Below are 23,171 nucleotides of genomic sequence, written 5' to 3'. Positions count from 1 at the left end.
ATCCCAACCCAACCTCCTACCGAAGCGGGTCGTTGTCACCTCCTCCGTCCTTGTCATCAGCGCTTAACCTAGATTTATTCTGACTTTAAACTGTTTCCGCACTTTAAAAAGAGCGATTTTAACACTAGGATTATCTGTATCCTAGATACAGATTAACCAAAAGGAATTCCTTTTAATATTTTCTATACACAAATGTCTCTAGATTACACATGACCACTGTTCCCAAGTTCTTACACGAGGTTAAAATGTGTCTGTTACTTTCTAACAATTGTTTGCATTTACAGGTCCTGCAGAATCTTTCGGCTCCCAGAATGCCTGTTCTGGGACCCTGTGCCGAGAGTGTGGGCAATCCATATAACCTCATTAGGAGGACACATGTTCTCGGGTCAGGTGACGGCACAGTACCAGAGAACGCTGCATTCTTAGATTGTGTGAGGTGATTATATAATCCAGAATGATTTCTATGAGGCCATGTAGTCATAATGTGCACACCAATCGCTTACTCTTAATTTATTTAGAAAGATTTGCTTTAGTAGAAAAAGTTCCCCGACCAATCAGGATACCACCCGATGGCCTCAAACAGTTATATATGGATGTCTATAAAATCTGTCAACACAGTCAATATTTCAGATTTAGCCGTAGACCCTAATAGTTTAAGAAGCAGGTAGGTGGGTTCTTTCACAATATCTATGAACAGTATCCCCTTTTTGCTCTAGCCTGTCCTGCCAAAGAAGTTAAACCCACTTCTAATCTGATCGCTGACATAGGTATACATGAGGGAAGAGATCAAACACATCTCCAAAATCTACCCTCAAGAAGATTCAGCCAAATCATGAGTCTGCAACACTTGCTTCCAGACCATATAATACTGTTGCACAAAAACATTATTTATATAACATTAACACCCCTTTCATACTATCGCCTGCCGTTTCAGCAGCTGTTTACTTTATCATCTTTATTCAGATGTTTGCTTTTATCTCTTTGGCCTTCTCAAATTCTTCTTGACGGATAATGATATCTATCAACTTGGTGCATAAAACCATAACCAACAACCTATCTTCTATATGTTCTTTTTTCCTGTCGAAGTACATGTATTGAGTTTTGTTTAAATTCAGATTCAGTCCGTTATCCTTAGTATACAGATTTAATTTGTTCATTGATCGTTGAAGACCAATAAAAGTGAGGTCTATTCGTATAATTTCATCGGCGTAAAACAGCTCCGTCACATGGACATCTCCGATTTTGGTGCTCAATTTCTCACTGTACTGAGCCTATCCCATAGGTCAGCCAGATAGAGGTTGAATGGCATGGGTGCCAACACGTAGCCCTGTTTCAGACCTTTATCAATATGGATACTCTCCGTGCAGACACCCATGCTACTCAGCCGCGCTCTCACACTTGTATCCTCATGTAACTGAATTATTAACCCCAGAAGGGCGTCATCCATACCCCAGTTCTTTCATTTACACCACTCCCGGGACCTATTTACAGAATCAAAGCCAGCTGGATAATCAACATATGCTATGTATATTGGGGGGTTATTTTTCATCAAGGCAGCACTAATCAGCAAATTGAAGGTCAAAATGTTATGAACTGTGGACGATCCAGCACAGAAACCGATTTGAAATATACTTAAAATGGTAGCTCTTTCAGCCCAGAGTTTTATTTTTCTCAACATAACAGATGCAAATAATTTACTAGTCACGTCCATCAGTGAAATCAATCTATACTTTTTTGGGTCCGTTCTGTCACCCTTTTTTAATATGGGAATAAGAACATACTCTTTCCACAAGTCCGGCACTCTTCCTTCGTTTGTCAAACAGGGTTAAGATTAATGTCCAGACCACTGGATTACTTTCAACAAAGAAAGACGAAGAGATGAAAGGAAACCTGAGAAAGAACGCTAGAATATAGGGTATTGATGAAAAGAAACGTGAGAAGGAGAGATAGAAGAAAGAGGGAGGATGAAAGGAAACTTGAGAAGGAGAGCTAGAAGAAAGAGGGAGGATGAAAGGAAACTTGAGAAGGAAGGCTAGAATATAGGGGATTGGTGAAAGGAAACGTGAGAAGGAGAAATAGAAGAAAAAGGGAGGATGAAAGAAAACCTGAGAAGGAGAGCTAGAAGAAAGACGAAGGATGAAAAGAAACCAAAGGAGAGCTAGAAGAAAGACGAAGGATAAAGCTAGAAGAAAGACGAATGATGAAAGGAAACGAGAGGAGAGCTAAAGGATAGAGGAAGAGATTTGAGAAGTCAGGTAGAGATTCAAATGGTGGGGGTGGCTGCGAGGGGTAGAAATGATTGGTCACAAAGGGCATTGGCACATTGCAAATAGTCAACAGGATGAGAAAACGGGAGAAGAGATTGAGAGAGTAATGAACACACAGAGAGATGGAGGGAGAGAAAAAGGAAACTATTTTTTGGGAACAGGAAATCTGTACCGCACCTGTCGCGTGGGTGTGTGTGCCAGGGAAACGTGCACTGTTGCTGTCACTGCTGTACGTGTGCAGGAAGGAAGAGGCGTGTGTAGCGCCGCTTCTCGCCTTCTTTGCCTGTGCCATCCATGGTGTGTGTCCCACTCTAACGGGTGAAGGGGCAGGCCTCACTTCCTTGTGTGTCTATGGGGAGGTCTGCAGCTCAATTCTTCATCGTCCAAATACTTGCATTCAAGGTGTGTGTGGGGGCGTAGCTTAAGCAGTACATTGGGGGTGGTTCTGACTTTTTCCCAGCATGCTGTGTGATGCACCCAACTACAAAGGAGAGTGTAGTGAGGTGGCCACTTGCACTTTATTATGTACTTTTAAATGAAACACTAGCTATATTTTACTCAAACTTACCATGTTGGTTGTAATACCCTATGGGGTCACTTTTTCCAAAGTGACAGCTGCATGCAAAATGGGGTGCAAAACTGGTGAAATTGTCTTTGCGTCCTGTTTTTGCATTCTGTTTTGCAAAAAAGAATAAAAGCTGCCTGCTAGTTACGCCTCGTGGGCAGCGATACAACAGAATCCTGTTGACGCTGCATCCCTTTAGCAGGTGATAAAAGTAGGCAGATTCCATGGAAATTCATTGGCTTTATGCCGGAATAATATCAACATCCCAATAATAAACATCGTGATCTGTTCATGAGATTTCGGTCAAACATTCTACGCACCAATACTGCTTTACATAGATACGGGTTGACACAGACTTTGCAACGCTGATGAAGAGCCCCTAAAACACTTGACGCTGTATTGTAAGGAGTTGCAGAGTTTAAGAATGCTGTATCTACACTCTCAATTATCGGCACAGTTTGGATTGGACGCAGAGGCATGGTGGGAGGCTCTGCACGCTGGAGCGGTACCTAGCACAATTTGGATTGGACGCTGAGGCATGGTGGGAGGCTCTGCACGCCGGAGCGGTACCTAGCACAATTTGGATTGGACGCAGAGGCATGGTGGGAGGCTCTGCACGCCGGAGCGGTACCTAGCACAATTTGGATTGGACACAGAGGCATGGTGGGAGACTCTGCACGCCGGAGCGGTACCTAGCACAATTTGGATTGGACGCTGAGGCATGGTGGGAGGCTCTGCACGCCGGAGAGGTACCTAGCACAATTTGGATTGGACGCAGAGGCATGGTGGGAGGCTCTGCACGCCGGAGCGGTACCTAGCACAATTTGGATTGGACGCAGAGGCATGGTGGGAGGCTCTGCACGCCGGAGCGGTACCTAGCACAATTTGGATTGGACACAGAGGCATGGTGGGAGACTCTGCACGCCGGAGCGGTACCTAGCACAATTTGGATTGGACGCTGAGGCATGGTGGGAGGCTCTGCACGCCGGAGAGGTACCTAGCACAATTTGGATTGGACGCAGAGGCATGGTGGGAGGCTCTGCACGCCGGAGCGGTACCTAGCACAATTTGGATTGGACGCAGAGGCATGGTGGGAGGCTCTGCACGCCGGAGCGGTACCTAGCACAATTTGGATTGGACGCTGAGGCATGGTGGGAGGCTCTGCACGCTGGAGCAATCTATGCATTGACAACATGTTTAGAACTCGTTTTGGATACATTGTTAAGAATCTAATATGTTAGAGGAAGGTGGTTCTTTTTCTCCTTTTGAATTGACCAAGTTTTAGATTTTTTTTTTGGATAACTTGTTAAGAATTTAACATGTTAGATAAAGGTGATCTTTGTTTTTAGATTTAGGTAAAAGTTTGTAATAAACTGTAATACAAAAATAAAAATATATCATGCCGGAGTAAAACCATGAGGAGAAATGCACTAATCCACATCCAACTGGCTTTAAAATCCCCAGAGTGTGAACGTGAGGCGCAAACCATGTGTGCTTTGGTCTTCTGCCTTACTTTTACACTCTAAGGCTTAGCAAACGACACCCTCTGCAGAGTAGATCAGTCATAGATACACCCTTTCATGGCTCAGACGCCAGATTCTGCATTACACTCCCCAAGCGCTGCCACCCATTCTACAGCTACGTGAAATCACACTTGATGTAGCCATAGGCGACACACGAGATCCTTAAGCATGTAGCATGCACTATATGAATGGTCAATGGTATTATTAGGAACATTTTAATACTGTACTATGTTAAGCTAGTCATGAGTCATTCTTTTTGGAAAGTGCACAAATAGAAGAATCTGGATGACACACATTTTGCCAGCTAAGAAAACTAAGGCACAGTGATTTGGCCAGGATCACATTATTTGGTCAAGTGAAGAAACTGTCATTTTAGCCCAGATTTCCTGGTTCTACAGTCTGTAAAACAGGCAGTAAACTGGATGGACTCCCAACCAATCTCTAGTTTTACACTAATGTGCAATGCATTCTGCAGATTTTTCTTTGAAAACTGCGCATGTACTATGTGTTCAATAAAGCTGTCTTGCTTTCAATAAAGCAGTATTGAAAATCACCAAATCACATAGCAAGTCAACCTGACAATATACCACATTTTTATAGAAACAGGTTTGGTTAAAAAAAAAGTATGAATCACCCTGCGCACGAAAGAATGTGCATGTACAAAATGAGTAAAAGGGAAGGCAGCAAAGTACATGGATTGACAATTAATCAATGTCATTTTCCACAGTAGAATGTCAAATGCCAAGAAGGGAAACAACTACGTATGTAATAAAATCTGCAAACACCTCTGATTTAAATGGCTCGAAGACTTGACGAACATGGTGAAAAGAAATACTTTGAGATATTATTTAGTGATTGATTAGTGTGGTCTTTGCAGATCGTCCCGGGAGGATAGCTCAGTGGCAACGTGCTCGCTTTGGAAGCAAGACGACACGAAACACAGGTACGATCCCTCCGCGTTTAGAAACTTCTGGGTATTTAAGCGCGTTATAAATATGCAACTAAGACAACATCGACAAAAAAATTGTATCAGCTCCTCGATGCCCCTGGGCTGTGTGAGCGCTTTAAAAATGCAAATAATTAAATTAAGATACATGCAAAATCATATCCCTTACCACTCAATAAAATGATGGCATAGCTCAGTGTGCTGAAAGCCTGCTGCAGAGACGCGTGTTTCATTCTTCTGGGGTCAGTAAAACAATCATGTCACGTTATCATCAGACATGAAATGCAGGGATAATAAAAACTGAGGGTCGGTTAATGATGTACACACATTCTGCCACAATACATCTGAAAAAGGCTTCAGTACCACTGTCTTCCATCTAATGGATCCTATCGCGCATGCTCATGGAGCAAGCAAGGGCAGAGCACAGTCTAGTGGGTTATAAACTCACTCCAGTCAAGGGCCTAGCCTAGCCAGACACGTTAGGGGTGTAACCACAGCTAGCAATCGGGCGAAGCAGTTTATAGTGGATTGCTTGCCCACATAGTGCCCTTCGTGCAAAGCAACTTCCGAGTGACACACTATTGACCACTCTTCATCTAACTGTAATCCTTTCTTTACACTTTTTATTCTGAAAAAGATACAGAACCACATCCACTGTAAGATTTCCTGCCAGTCCTTTTTTTAGCTGATGCCATTTTGCTCCCTTCCACTGTTGTGAAGTGTGTTTATCCGAATAGAATGCAGATCTACAAGCAACAGATGTGCGGGCTGATGTGGGCCTGAAGGTCAGGGCTTGTAGAATAGACATATCTACAGAAAGGGGATTGCATTCCAGCACACTTTTAACTATTGGTCTAATGGTCTAATGGCATAGCTGACACGCCCATCTCACCCCAGAGCAGATTGCATTCTGGGACTTATAGTTTAGTCCTTCCTATAAATTGTCAGGTTGAGGTTTTATCTGAATGACACGTAAGGGACTTAGAAGTCAGACTGCTATGGAGGTCTCACCTCCTTTGTCCCCTCCGCCCATTGTCAGTATACCCTCCATGCCATCTACAGTTATTGTGCCAGAAACCCCCATTCCTATTGCTATGGGGAGTTCTGATGATGCTCCACTTCAGGCCCATTATAACCCTCTCCTTTTAAGGGACATAGCCCAGGCCCAAATTCATGTGAGAGAGAGGCCTGAGGTTTGCAATGCTATGGGTATCACTTTACGTAACACAGCTCATAATAACTGTACTTTCAATGGAATACATGACATTTCTATAGATACTCAGGAAGAACGTCTAGCTGCTACTCTTGCCTCCAATCTTTTGGTCGGGGTCAGTTTCTCAAAGACAAAAAGCAATATGGCATATGACAACAACCCTTTGCCTAATATCCCTCTTCCAATGACTGCCTCACTGAATTCTAGTATGCCCATACCCCCAGTCTTGGTGGATGAATCAGAAGTTACTGTATCACAACTATTAGAGAAGAAGGACAGTGGGAGCGTTGTTATCTCTCACATTCAACCCTCTTCAGGATCCAAAGTATTACTTAGTGATATTAAGCACACATCCTCTTCTCACGTTAACCTTTCTACTAGTGTGGTGGGAATTCCCTTCTCCCCTAATGGGATCCCTTTGCCGTTCAAAACCCCTCTCAACAAGCCCCGTAACTCAATATCAAAAATAAAAATTAATCTAGGTACCCAGGGGAATCCAATCCAGGGGAAAAACATCACACATTTTTTTGGTAAGAAATCTGTTTCTAGCACTCTGGCTAAATCTCCTTACCCTCTTCCTCCAGTACATACCCCGGCCCACACTAACTTAATTAACGTAGCTAAGAAACTGGATATTGAAGATCTCTCAGTCCAGGATATTGACGATATCAGTATCATAGAATGTGCAGATAAGGCTATTGCTGATAGCCACTTGGACTCCCATCTTAACAAAACAAATAATGTAACACAACAAATTTGTGATGAATCATGGGCAGGTTCCCCTTCAGATCTCACTAACTTTATTGACGAGTATACTGAAAAACAAAACTGGTTAAAAGAAAGAGGTCTTCTTCCGGACTTCAAAACTGATCCGCCCAGTGAGTCTATTCTACATCATACCCTTAAAGATGTTGATGATAGAATTAAACTCTCTCATCCAACTATCTCTGCGTTGAATATGGTTCTGAGTTCCTTTGTGAGTCTCTATGATAACATCTGGTCAGAGGTTACATCCCATTCACGTATACTTTCTGAAATATATTCTAGGCTGGAGGGCCTAGATAGATTTGAAGATTTAGTAAAAATTATAAAAGAAGAAAATCAATTTTTGAACACTCAAGGTCTTGACCCTACCTCCATCAATCCACCTTTGGCCCCTATACACGATTTACATCAGGGGCCTACGGGGACTACGGCAACTACTTTAGGGGTGGACCCCAATGCGGCCCCGGGTCTTCTGGTTCTCCAACCACTAGATCCTGATTCCCGGGGCCCTTCCTCTATGACTCCCCGAGCTGCTTCTGATGGTCTGCGAGAGGATGACGACCCTACAGATATACTTCCCAGTGTCCCGACTGTATTCTCTACGGAAAGAGGAGAGGACAAAGTACAGGAGGATCTGCCAAGGGTATCCCTCAAACCCTCTATACGAGATCGTTCATGTGCAGGTGGGACTGCAGAGTCGGCCGTCCGTTCTAAAGGTGACCATATCGCATCCTTAGGAGAAAACATGATTAGCCTAACTCCAGAAATCGCAGCAATTTCCTCTGAGCCCCCAGAGGAAAATTCCTGTCCAAAAGTCCCCCCCTGTCTAGGAAAGAAAAGGAAAATGAGCCAACAAATGAAGAAAACTAAAAATCAGAAGAATGTCAAAAAGATTACTTCGTATACTAATCAATTTTTCAAAAACCTCTTTATGGCAAACTCTTTAGTCCCTTCAACCACTGTTGCAGTTCCACAGGGGACTGATAACTCTGTTGAACCAATCCCCTCTTCCATTCATGTGACCACTCCAGATACCACCAATGCTCCACCTATTTTACCACCTGCATCTGTTTTAACGGATGCGGTGGGTATGTTGATTAATACCTCTGCTTCTATAGATGCGGGGCCAAGGACTGTTGGTACTGGTGAAATTGCAGTTTCTAGCATTCGGATAACACCTCTTACCGTACCAGCATCCACTAGTACCAACCCTGTAGCACTGCCTACTGATATTGTTGCAGCGGAGGCTATGGACTCTGCCCCAGAAGCAATTCTCCCCTCTACTTCTCTGGAGTCAACTTCTGGAAATAGCCTGAATCATCCGGACACTTCTCTAACTACGCCGACTGTTAATATGGTTAACATTGATATGGTTAAACATTTATTTCAGTCACTACTTGTTCCCAAGATCAGCAAGGTGACAGTGTCTAATTCCAACGTAAGCTTGTCACAGGACGAGGTTCCTACTACTCGGCTCTCTCCTTCTGACCCGGCATTCTTGTCTGCTCCTGAGGAGCCCCATGTTAATATGGACTGCATTAAGAGGGATGGAGATATGACAGATCGATCAGACAATGTCTTATCGACTCTCCCCCCTTTTAACCTTGCTTCTCTTAGCATCTCAAATATGCGTATGTCTGCGGCTCGAGAAGCGGTCCCCTCTGGGTTTGACTTTGCCCATAATAAGAACGTTTCCAAATCTTGGGAAAGATTTCCACTGGGGCCAAATGTCAACCACAATAGGACTATACTAAGAGGGGCAAGGGGTTGTGATCTGGCGGCTGACCCCCTTGGTCACTTTACCAAAAAAATTACTGAGTCCTTACCTGTCTCTGCTACAACAAAAGGTTCTGGTGATGTTATACAGCTTTCCAGTCTTTGGGGCGAAGATATGCCAATCTGTTTAAATCGTGGTAACATACTTAAAATCTTTCACCAACTTCCTTCGCTTTCGCTTATCTCTAGCTATGACATAGATTGCATTTTATTCCCTTTCCATGATCGGGTAGATGTTAGTAATATTATTCTTAGATCGAAGGTAGTTTTAAACTTGATCATGGGGCATATGGAAGGGTTGAAGCAACTAGGATTTGAAGCAAAAATAGTGGACTCTTCTCAATTTGCCAAAAATAACGGAGAGGGGGCTGAATATAGAGGTAATCTTACAATGGTCTACCATCCAGAAAGAACTCCCCCACCCCAACGGAGGCATTTTTTGCCCAAATCTAATGGAGACTCCGCGAGCTGGGCACATGTCACCGCAGGCTTATGGAAATGATTTAATTCCCGCTAAATCAGAATCCTCTTCGAAGGCCCGCCATCTAAATAGCTTCAGTTTCTTTTCTTGGAACTCTAGAGGTAATTCCCATCTGTTCACGAACCTAGAAACGGTTGCCGTGATTAAGGCTTCGCATTGTTTTTTTCTCCAAGAAACTTGGCTACTTTCAACTCCAGTTCTTGATGGATTCGATATTTTCTCTCAATGTGCCAAACCTAGCCTGGGAGGCCGCGCATCGGGGGGACTCATCATAGGGGTAAGAACCTCCTTCGGCTCTGTTGCTAAGGAGCTTTCGGATACACCTTTTGGCTTTATGGCCTTAGAGGTGTTTTTTCCGGATTCTAATTGTTACTTTCTCTTGGTCAATGTTTACTGGCATATGGGAATCTCTCCTCTCGAATTGTTTCTGGAGAAGTTAACTGATACAATCCTTGCCTGGAGATATCTGCACCCCATGGGCAAACTCATTTTGGCGGGCGATCTAAATTCAGACTGCACTCTTTGTCTGGAATCCAATTATGATGGCCTGGGTTTGGTTATGGAAGACGACCCACGTATAGGACTAAAACTTACATGGGGCCGATCTTGGAATCTGGCTTTGGATTCAATTGGCCTAACTTGTCTTAACAGCCATTATGATGCTACTAATCCTTCCTGCCCAACCTGGCGTAGATCGTCCTCATTTTCCACCTTAGACTACGTCTTTGTCGACCATTCCCTGATTCCATTTTCTTCTAATGTCGAGGTGTCCTTTAATTCATGGAGCGATCATGGTATTCTCCGGGTTCAATTTCTATGCCCCTTTTTCACCAAGCTTCTGCCGGAGGGTGGACCCACTCAGCTTTATACTGTTAGGCAAGGGACAGGGATAAGGTGGTCTCCTTTTAACATCAGTGTTCTTAATAATAAACTGATCTCTTCCCTTAACCACACCTCGCTCTGCTGGAAAATAGCAGTCTTTAACACCTCTTCTTTTGATGGTTTTCTCAATGTCTTACAGAGTAGTATTTATGGCCAGCTAAGGAAAGGGGTCTTCAAAAAATCTCACAACCATAGTTTCGACCAACAATTGGCCAATGTTAAGGCCCTTACTAAGAAACTTATTAGGGATGTTCAAGCCCTAGATATGGATTGGGCAGATAAAACAACAAAAATTAAAACCATTCGTCAAAAATACAAAAACTACTGTAAGCATAGAAAAATTACTATGATTCAAAATGACGCACAGTATATGCTTGCAGTACTAATAAAACGAGATGTGAGGGCTTTTTGGGCTTCGGTTTCCAGCCTTGATAACACATTGATGGCTGATCAGCTTAATGCAATCCCAGAGGCCAAATGGTTTGACTATTACTCTAAACTTTTTGATATTGGGGAGGAAGACTTGGCTTCGGATGCATTGATGATTTACCCATCGAATGACGCATGGAAACCAGTTTTTGATCTGGAGACAGTGTTCTGTCTTATTTCTAAGGCTAAGAAATCTAGGGCGCCAGGCCCAAATGGCCTTACGAACAATACATTCAAAGCCGAGCCCGAGATTTGGGCCAATCTACTCTTCCTGCTTTTTCAGGACGTAGTAAATTCCGGGAAGGTCCCTATGAGTTGGCATACGGCCCATATTGTCCCAATCTTTAAGAGAGGCTTACGCTCTGAGGTAAAGAATTATAGACCGATCTCTCTTATAGACGCGGACTGTAAGCTTTTTGCTTCTCTGCTCCTCTCCCATCTTAACATATGGATTAGGGACAATCATATTCTCCCCAAATACCAAACTGGCTTTAGGGCCGGCCACTCTACCAATCTCAATGGTCTTATTATAACTGCCCTTCAGACCTCTTCCTGGGGAAAATCTGATGGTCCTTTGTATGTCGCCTCAATTGATTTATCCAATGCATTTGATCTGGTCATTAGATCCAGATTATGGGAAAAATTAACTAAATGGGGCATCCCGGCGGGCCTCCTTTCTCTCATTATGGCCCTCTATGAAAACTCGGGGGTACACATCAGGCTCGATTTGGCTGGTACTCTCTCTAGGAGGATTAGGACGCGTATCGGGGTGAGACAGGGTTGCTCGTTAGCTCCCTGTCTATTTATCCTCTATTTGGCGGATGTGGATAACTTCCTGAAAAATGCAGGCATGGTGAGTGCTAAACTTGGGGACCTGAGATTCTCATGGTTGGCATATGCCGATGACTTTCTCTTGTTCGACCAGACCAAAGTGGGCCTGCAGAGGCTCCTGTGTAAATTTGAACAGTACGCACTGCTAAATGGGCTGAAGATCAATCCTGGTAAAACACGTATCATGGAATTCTCAAAGGGGAGAACCCGAAACAACAAAGTATGGAAAATGGGGGGAACAAACATTTCTCGAGTTAACAAAATCGTCTATTTGGGCTTTTTGATCTTGGCCCAACCATCGGTGATAGAACTGAGACGATTTCTTAGACAGAAACTGCTCCCTCTCATCTCCCAATCACGTACTTTGGAGAATAAATATTGTACGTTTTCCCTCAAACCTGTGGTAGACTTTTTCAAGGGTAAGGTGACTCCAAAGTTATTGTATGGTATGGAACTCCATTACCTTACACTTCTGCCCTTCTGGGACTCTCTTGAAGGTATTTACTGGAGGAAAGTTTTAAAACTGCCCAATTCAATTCCTACTGTTGCCATTAGATATGAGTTGGGTCTGGTTTCTCTACGAGCTAGGATTCTTTGGAAGGTTCTCTCATTGTTCTCAGCCTTGCTTTCCCCCAGACCCGATACTTTATATGCTGATATGGGCCACATGATTTTTTCCCAGACACACTCGGGCCATAACATATATCTCCATCTTTTCTCCACTCTCTGCGATAAGACCCTGATGGACATATCCTCCGACAGGGATACATTACTTACAAACCCTAACAAGGTAAAGGAGTCTCTGTTCAGCCATGATTGGAGTAACACTATCGAAAAACTTCATGGTTATTCCTCACTGAGTGATCTTCAATTTGATCATAAGAAGAGAGGTGTGATGTCCTTTATTTTGTTCCAATTTCCTAATAGACACTACCGCTCTCTTCTTATAAAACTCAGATGGAACCTTCTTCCCACTCGGGAAGTCCTACGTAAAAGGAAGAAGTTTTCTGATTTGGATCCCACCTGTCGTTTTTGCAAACTTTTGGGGGTCACTGAAACTTCTCGGCATCTCATTCTTGATTGCAAGGCTTTGACCTCTTTAAGGGACAAATATCTAGGCATTTTTAATGTTATGGGGCGACTTGGGGTAGACAATTGGATTTGGTCACAATGTCTCTCAATCTCGAACATCAAGGTTGGTCTGGCTGTGGCGGGCTTTATCAGAGCCCTTGACCTATATGCCCCTTTGGTCTGATTTTTGCCCCTATTCTTGGAACTATGAATTTTTTACTATAGGAGCACAGTGTTTTTTAATATGAGCAATGTATTTCATATTTTATACCTTGTATTTATTCTATCTGTTATTCTCTGTAACTAGTACTTTATATTGACTTGACTAATCTTAGACAATCAAATTTCAAATCTGAAACCGGTTGATTATCTATTGTCTGTCCCTTTTCTGTAAAATTTGCTAACTCTTGCAACTTATGTAAATCTGTAATTTCGTATTTCTTTAGCGGGTATTTTCTTTTTCTTCTTTTTTCAAATGCAAATGCAAAGCAATGAATGTTTATCTTTTTCTTTTTTTTTTTTTTTTTTTACTATTTTGTTTTTAATTATAAAGTTTGTTCTATTTGTAAAGGTTTTTTGTAAACCATATACAATAAAAAAAAAAAATAAAAAAATAAATTGTCACCTAGACATCCTTAACTGTAAAACGTTATTTGCTACAAAGACAAGACTTAACTTCATTTCCATCATTGTGTACTTATTCTCTATGGTGATTGTGATGCAAAAATGTTCCCTCACACCATGCCCTGTCTTGCTTGTTTCTTTGCATTCTTACACCCATTTCGTTTGCTATGTCTATCGTAAGCCCTGAACTACAGGTACCACAATGCAAAGCAAAAGAAAACCTGGACTGGCGGCACTGCTCACGTTATATTGGACAACGTCAGTTGTCGGCAGTATTGGAACGCCCAAGTGCAGGGCACAATTCCAGTAAAGGTGCTATATGTGACAACGGCTCTGGGGTGCCTAAAGAGCTCATCTAGAACTATATGCGCCCCATGGCAGCTGTGGGTGGCGCATCCTCTTCTGCGCATTGCTCTGCATTCTGGAACTCAAGAGTTTTGCTTTTCCATTGCATATGCGGAGCTGGGCAGTGACAGCACTCAAGAAAGGGAGGCAGGGCTGGATGCCCTATTCACATGTGACAAAGGCACGAGTTGAGATCTCTGTACAGTCCTCTTTGGGGTGGTTGTTTTTATTTGAAGCCGACATGCAGCATGTTTGCCATGATTTGAATACAAATAGCAGTTTAGCAAACCAAGTGAAACTGTTTTGAATGTCAAGCAAGCAGGCAGTTTTGTATATGTTTAACATTGTTTAGTTCACCTTTTCGTTCGTAAATTGGCTTAACAGGTGCTGTGAGATGTGGTGCAGCCTTAGCTTTACTATTTCATATCGCCCATCACAGTTTGCAATTCCAACATTAGCACTTATCATGAAGATTTAGCTTGAAAGGATTATAGGAGGTGAACCTGTCTCATGACCCCTTTCCTATGAATTGCTGCCATCTGAGGAGTGTGTTATGTCTTGTGTTTTGCTGCCTGGGTCCTGCATGAATGCTTGCTTGATAGGATGCCTGTGGAATGAATGCCCGGGGAATGTTGTGGTGTGAACGCCCCAGGAGATGCTGTATAAGTCATTTTAAGAGAGCCTGGCCCAGAGTAAGGGGGTTGGTGGGTGTTCCCCCTCTGTGTACCTGTCATCCTGAGTCTGTACCTTGAGCCCTAGTAAAGGGCTTACCTTCAAAGTGGCTCCTGACTCCACTGTACCAGAGCAGATCTTATCAGCGGGTTTACCTGACAGTCGGGCTAGAAGTCACAGTTTCAAAGATGAGCAGTGACCAAAACTGCAATCCCTAGCCCAGCAGCAGCTTCAATGGACACCAGTCATGACACACCTGGCCCGAGCACACACCTGCTGACCCAGCAGCACTCCCTGGCACACATGATGGGGCGCAGCACCCCATACACCTCTGGGTGCATGCTGCAGCATTGGTCCTGTGCTGTCTAGAGATACTGTGCTGTGGACATGCACTTTTTCTCTGTAGCTGGGCCTCCCCCACCCAGAATACTGCAAACCTATCCCTTACTCTCCCTGTACCCTGCTCTCTATCAGCCCGACAGAACCGAGGCAGAACTTGGAAAGTGGGTGTAATGCCCAGCTGGTGCTGAATGGAAAGTGGCACGCATGCTCCCAGAGCACGTTCCATTGAACCTTGACTAGCCCAGTCCTACTTGGGAGAGACTTTCTTGGACTTGCATTGCTGTATTGACTATAGGACAAGACGCAGTATTGTTTCCATCAACCCTCTACATACAAACGCTCGCGGAAGAACTTGCATGCATGTTGCATCTGACGCATTCACTGTCTTGTCGCAGTCCCCCCTTATCTGAAACAGCCATCACGTCCCCATAAACACGATCCTTTAACTTCATAACCACGTTTTCTTGGTTTCATCAGGCCTCACGACTCCCGGTTGTGATCCACTACCTGCAAATCAAACGCGACTTGTCTAGATCTGCCAACAACTTGAACTACTCAAAGCTCCTGCACATGCAAAAAGGGCTCCGAAACCTGTGACATTTGTGCGTAGCACTTGCAGAGATTTCACTTCCAGTCCTGCCCTTTCCTGCGATGACATCATTGACGGTCAGAGGCTGGTCAGTCTAAGGGAGATTGCCTCCCATGCACTACTTAGGTTAGCAGGTTTAAAATGCTGGTGGGGTAGGAGTGGATAGCGTAGAGCATGTAGGACCCCCAACCTCCTCCCCCCTTAGAAAAGGGGGATCGCGAAAGGAGGATGGGATGTGCACTTGGTGAAAATGTTGGATGGGGTGTATTAAACATTTGCTGAACTCAGTGGACAGTGAATTCTATTACTGAAATGTGATCCTCTGTCTGCCCTCTAATTCTTCATATATGGAGGCACCTGATCCAGTGATTTCATTGCAGAATATTCCAATCACACATTTTCCAGCACCTAATATACAGCTAAAAAAATTACAAATAGTATGTTTGGGGAAAGGGATAATTTTTGGGGGATGTGTGCGGGGCTGGGGTAAGGGGTCTTCGAGGGCTTCTCACTGTATTTTAAAGCTGCACTGAAATTAAAAATCGGTGAAAAATTCTTCAATTAAAAAAAATCTGCCATAAAGACTCATGCAACTGAAGAACCTTGTGTTTTTAATAAACCTATAAGTCTTTTGAAACAGCAACACTACCGCTCTACCCTTCTGACTTTTCCCAAGACAATTCCCCGATTTACATGAGGTGACCCCACACACAGAACCCAAGACAACATTTCCGTTCACAACCTTACCCCCTAATACCTTTTACCACTCAAAAACAGGCATGTTCACAACAACACACAGAACTGCTCCATTCACAAGTACTTGGCTGTACATGCCAACAATGTGACAACTGCCCCCTTCGCAGCATAAAAGACAAACACACCCTACCTCTAAAATCGTATGCTTTTTTCATATACCTTCTCATGACCCCCACTCCACACAGTGTGTATCAATGCCTTATGCACAGCACTGACCACGACTCATCTAACCTTGGGTGTAGCTCATAAACATGTACCTCATAGACACACTGAAGACACAGCCGCACTGCACCCACCACACACGCCCAGCCAGCAAATGCTCCCCTCACAGGACAAGGCGCACCAAATAGACCCCATTGAAGAGGACTTCTAGCAGGGCTTTAAGTGGGCCAGGGCTAGGCAGCACAGAGCCCCCAGGGAGCCTCCACAAACTGTCATTGAGCTACGGCACTAGTACCTCCTAGTAGCACCCAGCACAACTTTAGTCCACGAGTAGCACCCAGCGACCAGTGCACAGTAGGCACTGCTGTGAACAAAATGTGTGCAATGAAGCTGGATGTCTGCTAAAGCAAGACAGCCAACGCCTGACTTCCAAAGGATAGCTCCCTCCAATGTTTATATATATATGGCTCGCAGTTTGCTGTCGCTTGACTGCTAGGGTGTTATTATGAATTTAATCACCACAACGGCCAGGGGCAATTATGTGCTCAGATGGGTTTCAGGCTTGAATCACTGTCACAGATCTGTCCTATAACAACATTTGTGCTCATTTTTATGTTCCCAAAATGCTCTTGGTAGTACTTTACATAGGTGCTATTTGTCCCTCCCACCCCCTTCCTCGCGTGTGCTCTCCTGGGTGATTTCAGGGATTACTGAAGAAGTGAGGGATGCATTAACACCTTCAGATCTGTCTTTGGACAGCAAAAGTCAAGTTCAAATGACACAGACTTTAGTTTGAGGAGGTATGTGATGTACCCTGCCTCCTGCAGGATCTACCCTGGGCCAGTAACACAAGGAGCAGGAACCAGGCTGACCCAGGGATGTAGAAAAAGGAACACGCTTTATTCTCTTAGTTACAGGTTCAGTTCAGAAAGTAGGAGAGATAAGATCAGCAGCTTCTACCCTGGTTCCCTGCCCAGCCCCAAGTCCCCAACCCTCTACCATGGAATTCCCAGGTGCCCCAACACTCCAAGCTCCACTAGCATTCCAACACAGCAGCTCTTGCACTCACTCAGACATCATTCATAACATATAGGATACTACAATATGCATACCCTTAGCCCTTCCCTGCAGGGGATTACTAGTGTCAGGTTATCACAGCAAGGCAGACAGCAGGGGAGATCAAACACTAAAGGAGCACTAAGAACTATTAAGCACGCTGGGCCTGGGTGATTTACTCAGATTGAATTGCTTAAACCGCGACGCAGGGCGTTTTTTTTTACAGACAGCGGATTATTTGGAAACCGAGCCAAAGGGAGTTTTATTTTCAATGGGTGGACTCCATGCAAACAAGGACACCGAGGACCATGCTGGGTGGCCCAAAGCACATGTTTGCTGGGCCTCGTGATGTATTTATTTATTTATTTGCATTTTTGTAAAGCGCCACAGGGCCATGGGCCTCAGGGCACACAATTGTTTGTTGGAGGCAGGTGGCCCTTGTCTAAGTCACCTGGCTCTCGTTTAGGCCACACCCAGCACAAAGTGTCCAATCCCCCTTTCCAGAGCCCCCCTCTGAAGCCCTGCTTCCACGTTTCTCTAGACAACATACACACACAACACCACTGCCAAACACTGCTGTAGTTCTTCGCAAATTAATCCATTCACACCATTCCCTTAGTCCAGACGTTGCCCTTTTAGAATGCTGCCTAGTGCCTAACATAACCATGCCTGCTATATTATGTGAATACCTGGGGAAATCAGGACACTACAGCACATGCCATATGATGTCAGTGCCTGTCAATGAACGGTGCACATTGGCATAGCATGGCATTACCCGTAAAGTACAGTGATGGAATACCTGGGCAGAGCATAGGCATTTGCTGTCGCATTCTGGCATATAGTGGACGTCACTGGGCATATAATGGCAGCACCTGACATAAGGGATCAGCTATCTCACTTTTCATTTGGTATAGCAAAGCTCTCTGACCTTCATTCTTTCTTCCCCCACACATGCACCATGCTGTCATTCACCTGCATGTCAAAAATGAGACATCACATTTAAAAAAAACATGTTTATTATTATGGGTGTGTATACATATATATGTATATGTATGTATACGTACACATTGGTGACATTGAAATTGCATTGGTAACAGTTAAGGGGTGAAAGCGTTTTTCAGTATGTTAATATTGCTGAGAAATGCACCCGTGTTAGTGTATTTCTCATTGTCAGGAACGCCCTCCTCTAATCTGGGCGTACTTGTTGCAAACAAGGGTATACATACACAGTACTCAAACAGCAACAAGACAACCTGTGTTTATCATGACGGCAACACTGCAGAACGAGCTGCTGGTCAGGAAGTATTTTATGCTTGGCAGGCCAAAGGTTTATTTTTAAAACTGAAAATGTGCATCCCTTAGAATTCATTGATTGATGCATTGGCTTTAAACAGAAATAATACTTTTCCATAAAGCACTTATAAATAAATAATTGTAGTCATGTACATACAAATGAACATTCTCTCCCCACTCTGCCTCTTGCGTTCCTCTTTTTGCTCACTGTTCCTCAAGTAGATCAAGGTCTAGAGAGCGCGGGCGGGGTCACAATACGTCATAGACAAGGACCAGGCGCTCTGAAAATACTGCGGTGCCGATTTGGTAGTATGAAAGCAGAGCAACACAACATACGCTGAAAACCCAAAAACCTTCCCTGTGACATATGCACTGGAATCTTCATGCTGCCATTTTAAGATATGCCATTCTAGTATACCATGCGGAATCAAGGAAACACATCTCTTGGAATAAAGGGAGAGGAAAACTGAACAAAATTGGCTACAAACATTTAAAGGGTGGTCTTTAGTTTTAAATCTGTGAGAGGTCGTCTTATCATTGCATTCCTGCAGGATATCAGAGCATCTGGGATCTTTTCTGCACACCTGGACCTCTTGCCCCAAAACAAAGCGTACACGTGTAATCACCACTTCCCTGTAGTTGCCGGGGTACTCGCTGCCCAACACAGTGTAGACATGTGCCAGTTGAGACTGAGCCGCCAGTCCCCTGTAGTTGATGGCTGGAGCCTTTGCAATTTACTGCACATGGGTGTGTGTAAGTAGTCCTTTCTGTCATCATATTGATCTGGTCTTCCGGTTCTGCTTGACCACCGACGTGAGCTTCTCCACACCTTCCACCAGCCCATCCCCGGTGGTGGCACAGCATCCTTGCACTTGCCACTCATGGCCATGCAGCTTCCGAAGTCCCATCTTATCTACCAGCTTTGAGGAGCTGCAGGCTCCTGACAAGTCCTGCTTGTTGGTGAGGACCACGAAGGGAACGCCCTGCATGTCGTTGTTCTCAATGATGGCCTCCAGCTCAGAGTGGGCCTCCTGAAGCCTCTCTGGGTCGGCGCTGTCCACCACAAACACCGGGCTGTCCGTGTTGATGAAGTAGTGTTTCCACAGTGCTCTGATCTTGTCTTGGCCACCGAAATCCCAGACGGTGAAGGACACGTTCCTGAAGGGCTCTGCTGTCTCAACGTTGAATCCAATGGTCGGGATGGTGGTGACAGTCTTGTTTAGCTTAAGTTTCTTGATTGTCGTTTTTCCTGCAGCGTCGAGACCCAGCATCAAGATCTGTGCTTTAAGACCATAAATCCCTTGCATGTCTCGTACAATAAGCTGAAGAAAAGACCCATGGTGCGTGCTGTGTGGGCCCTCCAGAACTCAGACTACCTGTGGCAGGGTAGGGGAACTTCTTGAGTTGAGAACGTTGTTCGAGTTTAGACCTCTTTAAGCTAACACCCACCACCCCCGGAGCTCGGATGTGTGGTACAAGGACTCTCGGGAACTCAGATCCACTGAAGATGGATATTTGGGAGGACAGACCACCTATATCTGGGGCCTTCTTTGCTGGAACTCGCAGGCGGTCAGACCAAATGGATCTGGCCAGGGACCCTCTGGGACCCTCTGGAGCTTGGACCCTCAGGAGGTCAGAACGCCTGCAACTGGGGCACTCAGGAGCCCAGACTGCCTTCAGCTGGGACCTTGTGGAGCCTGGAGTTTGGGACCCAATCTCTCGAACTTGTATCCCTCTCGAGCTGTGTCCCTCTGGATCGCGGATCCACTGAGGCTTGGATTCTGTCTGTGAAGCTGGAATCTTTACATGAATCCTCTGTGCTTCTCTTGCACCTTTGCTGATGCTGTTCTGCTCTCAGACACGCTCCCTATGTATACAACTCGCTGTCCAGTCATTTGGTCGACTACAAACTGGTCGACTGCAATTTGGTCGACGTCATTTGGTCGAAAACCAAATGGTCGAATTTTTTTATTTATTTATTTATATATGTGTTTTGTGGGTTTTCGTGTAGAAAAAAAAAGAAAGAAAAAAAGGGGGTGGGGGGGACCCCCCCCAAAAAACCAAAAAACGGGTAAAAATAAATAAAAAAAAAATGCAACCATTTGGTTTTCGACCAAATTGATTCGACCAGTTGTCCAGTGGACCAATTGTTTTCGACCAAATGACTGGCAACCTACAACTCCATACTTGCCAACCCTACTGCTTTTTAAGCAGTCCTACCACCTACAGATTTGGGTGACAGATCCTAGGGCTTTTTACAATGGCAGTTGATTTATGTGACTCTACGTAGGCTGCAGGACAAAGCATGCAACACATTAATTTGCCTGTGTAGTGGGCTGGTAGGTGATTACTTTGATTGGGCTCAGACCCTTAGGTGAACCACCAGTGAAGACAAGTGGCAGAGCATAACACCATCACACAGCATCTGTCTATCAGACTGAGGGGGGGGTATCCGTCTCCATGTAATTCAGTGTTCAACTTGCACTGCAGGAATACATATGTATTGCCCAGGCTGCTGCTACAGAGCAGTGGCAAACGTTGCCTACCAGCTCTCTGTGATTACTTTCTGTGTAAATAAATTTGGTGTTTACTATTCAGAATTATACATTTTTAACATTTGAACATCTTTCCATGTTGTGCTGTTTGATGGGTTGTGTATTTTAGAATGCTTGAATGGTGGCAACAATGCATGTTTTGTATTTTCCTGTGATGTCATTGTTACGCGAATTATTATTTTTGAAACTTGAAAATCCTACATCTTTTTGGTTCCAGAATGTTGGCAGGCAAGCATGCAACTCTGCTGCCTGCAGAAGCCACTTAGTGCTTCGCCCATTGAGAACATTCGAGGATCGTGTTTCACGGCGGGCTTTGCTCTGATTGGTCGGATCCTTCTACCCCTCCCCCAGCTCTTGGTGTTGTAAACAGTTCAGTGTAGATTCCCCGGCCGGGTCCCTCGTCACTCGGCTCAGCGGTGTCAGAGAAGGCTCTGCTGGCAGGAGACACGCTGGAAGATTCTGCCGCTTCCGTGTTGCAGCGACACCAGTGACCTCACAGGAAGTGGTTACCATTGTTTACCCGCTCTGACAGAACTCCCTGTTGACTGTTAATTGTAGTGCGAGGAAAGCCATTTATTTTGATCCGAGGAACAATATGTTCTGGAGTTAAAGTTATATTCGTCATTTTAAATACAAATCATGGAACGTAGAAATGGTGCTGGGGTGGCCTGCAGTCTTTTGGCGCTGACACGACATTCGCTACATCTGTTCATGGACATGTCTGGGTCGTCGTCCAGCTTTGGGTACCAGCCTGCTGGCCACACTCTGCACCTAGTCAAAGGTGTTCTAGAGTGGCGCTCGTGAGCTTTGGGGAATGTCAGACTGAACGCTGCATGACTGTATGCAGGACCGAGCCCCAGCAGTCTCCAAAAGGTGGGGCTGGGTTCTGCCCAGCCCCCCGCCTCCACCGGTCCCACCACACCACGACGGGACATTTGCCTGCCGCCATGGCCAACTCTTTGATAGTCTTTCGCGGGACATCTGCCCACAAGGTGGTGATGACGTCACAGCATTCACTTTTGGCCCGCCCCATTTTTAATGCACATTTTTTTAATGGCTCTTACTTCCTGGCTTAATCGAAATGCAAATGGTTTGTCCTTGGGCGGTGATGTTCACGTTTTTTAACTGCAAACATGACCATCAGGACCCCAGGAACAAAGCATTAGCATTTCAATTAAGCCAGGTGTCCGAGCGTCACAGCTCGACCTGCTGCTCAAAAGGAGCCAGGGTTTCAGTGCCATTGAGAGAAAGTAAGCAGCAGGCGGCAGTACGTGCTGGGTACATGCACACTTCAGTTTGCAGAGTGGCTGTGCGGGACGCAGGTTGTCCCGACTTTGCGACAATCCCGCAAAATCCGGGACAGTTGGCCACCCTAGCCATGATGAAGACAGGCAGCTGTGACTGACAAAACCGTCAGCTAGTATGCCCGGCACTATGGCTGGTGCTTCTGTCAGTCTCAGCCACACAGCATCCCAAGCAAACTGTAACTTCCTCTCGTGACCCCAACCAAGGGGTCACAAGAGGAAGTTACAGTCCCAGGCAGCCCTCCACTCAGGACCAGGTTTATTTATTTTTGTATGCAATTTTTGTTGGATACCTGTATCTGTCCTGTGTGGATTCAGAGTACTGTACATTCTACATATGCATTGTGCATTGGTCTTTTCCCATGCTTCTGGCGAATCCTGGAAAGATTTGAACGCTGTGGCATGGATCATCTTCATCAAATATCTCATTTATACCCATGGATTCCAAAACGTAGGTTACAGAGTTCTAGGGGGGACAATGAATGTCCTGTTATAAAGCAGGTGGTGTATTAGTATATTCCCACTTGCAGGGTGGGCTCCATGGGAGGGGTGGGTAGATTGTATGCTGCCGCACACGTTCACAATGGTTTGCGGATAAACTATCGCTCCCAGTGTAATGGTTGCATCCATTTACTAGGTCAAACATGTTTATTCCTCCATGAATCTCAACACTTTTAGATCACAGTTGACAAAGTGAATGGCGTATCCAAAGCTTTGTAAAGCT

General features: G+C 44.8%; 1 protein-coding gene and 1 pseudogene across 1 annotated transcript in view; one reads left to right on the top strand and one right to left on the bottom strand.

Moving 5' to 3' along the window:
* Window positions 1-23,171, top strand: part of LOC138525735 (V-set and immunoglobulin domain-containing protein 10-like) — a 437,483-nt gene that overhangs the window by 266,346 nt on the left and 147,966 nt on the right. The gene's annotated exons all lie outside the window — the stretch shown is intronic.
* Window positions 19,239-19,927, bottom strand: LOC138526511 (uncharacterized; annotated as a pseudogene).

The sequence above is a fragment of the Ambystoma mexicanum genome, chromosome 7p (genome assembly GCF_040938575.1).
Source record: "Ambystoma mexicanum isolate Mex_15411 chromosome 7p, UKY_AmexF1_1, whole genome shotgun sequence".
NCBI lineage: Eukaryota > Metazoa > Chordata > Amphibia > Caudata > Ambystomatidae > Ambystoma > Ambystoma mexicanum.
This window is presented reverse-complemented; position numbering and strand designations above follow the sequence as displayed.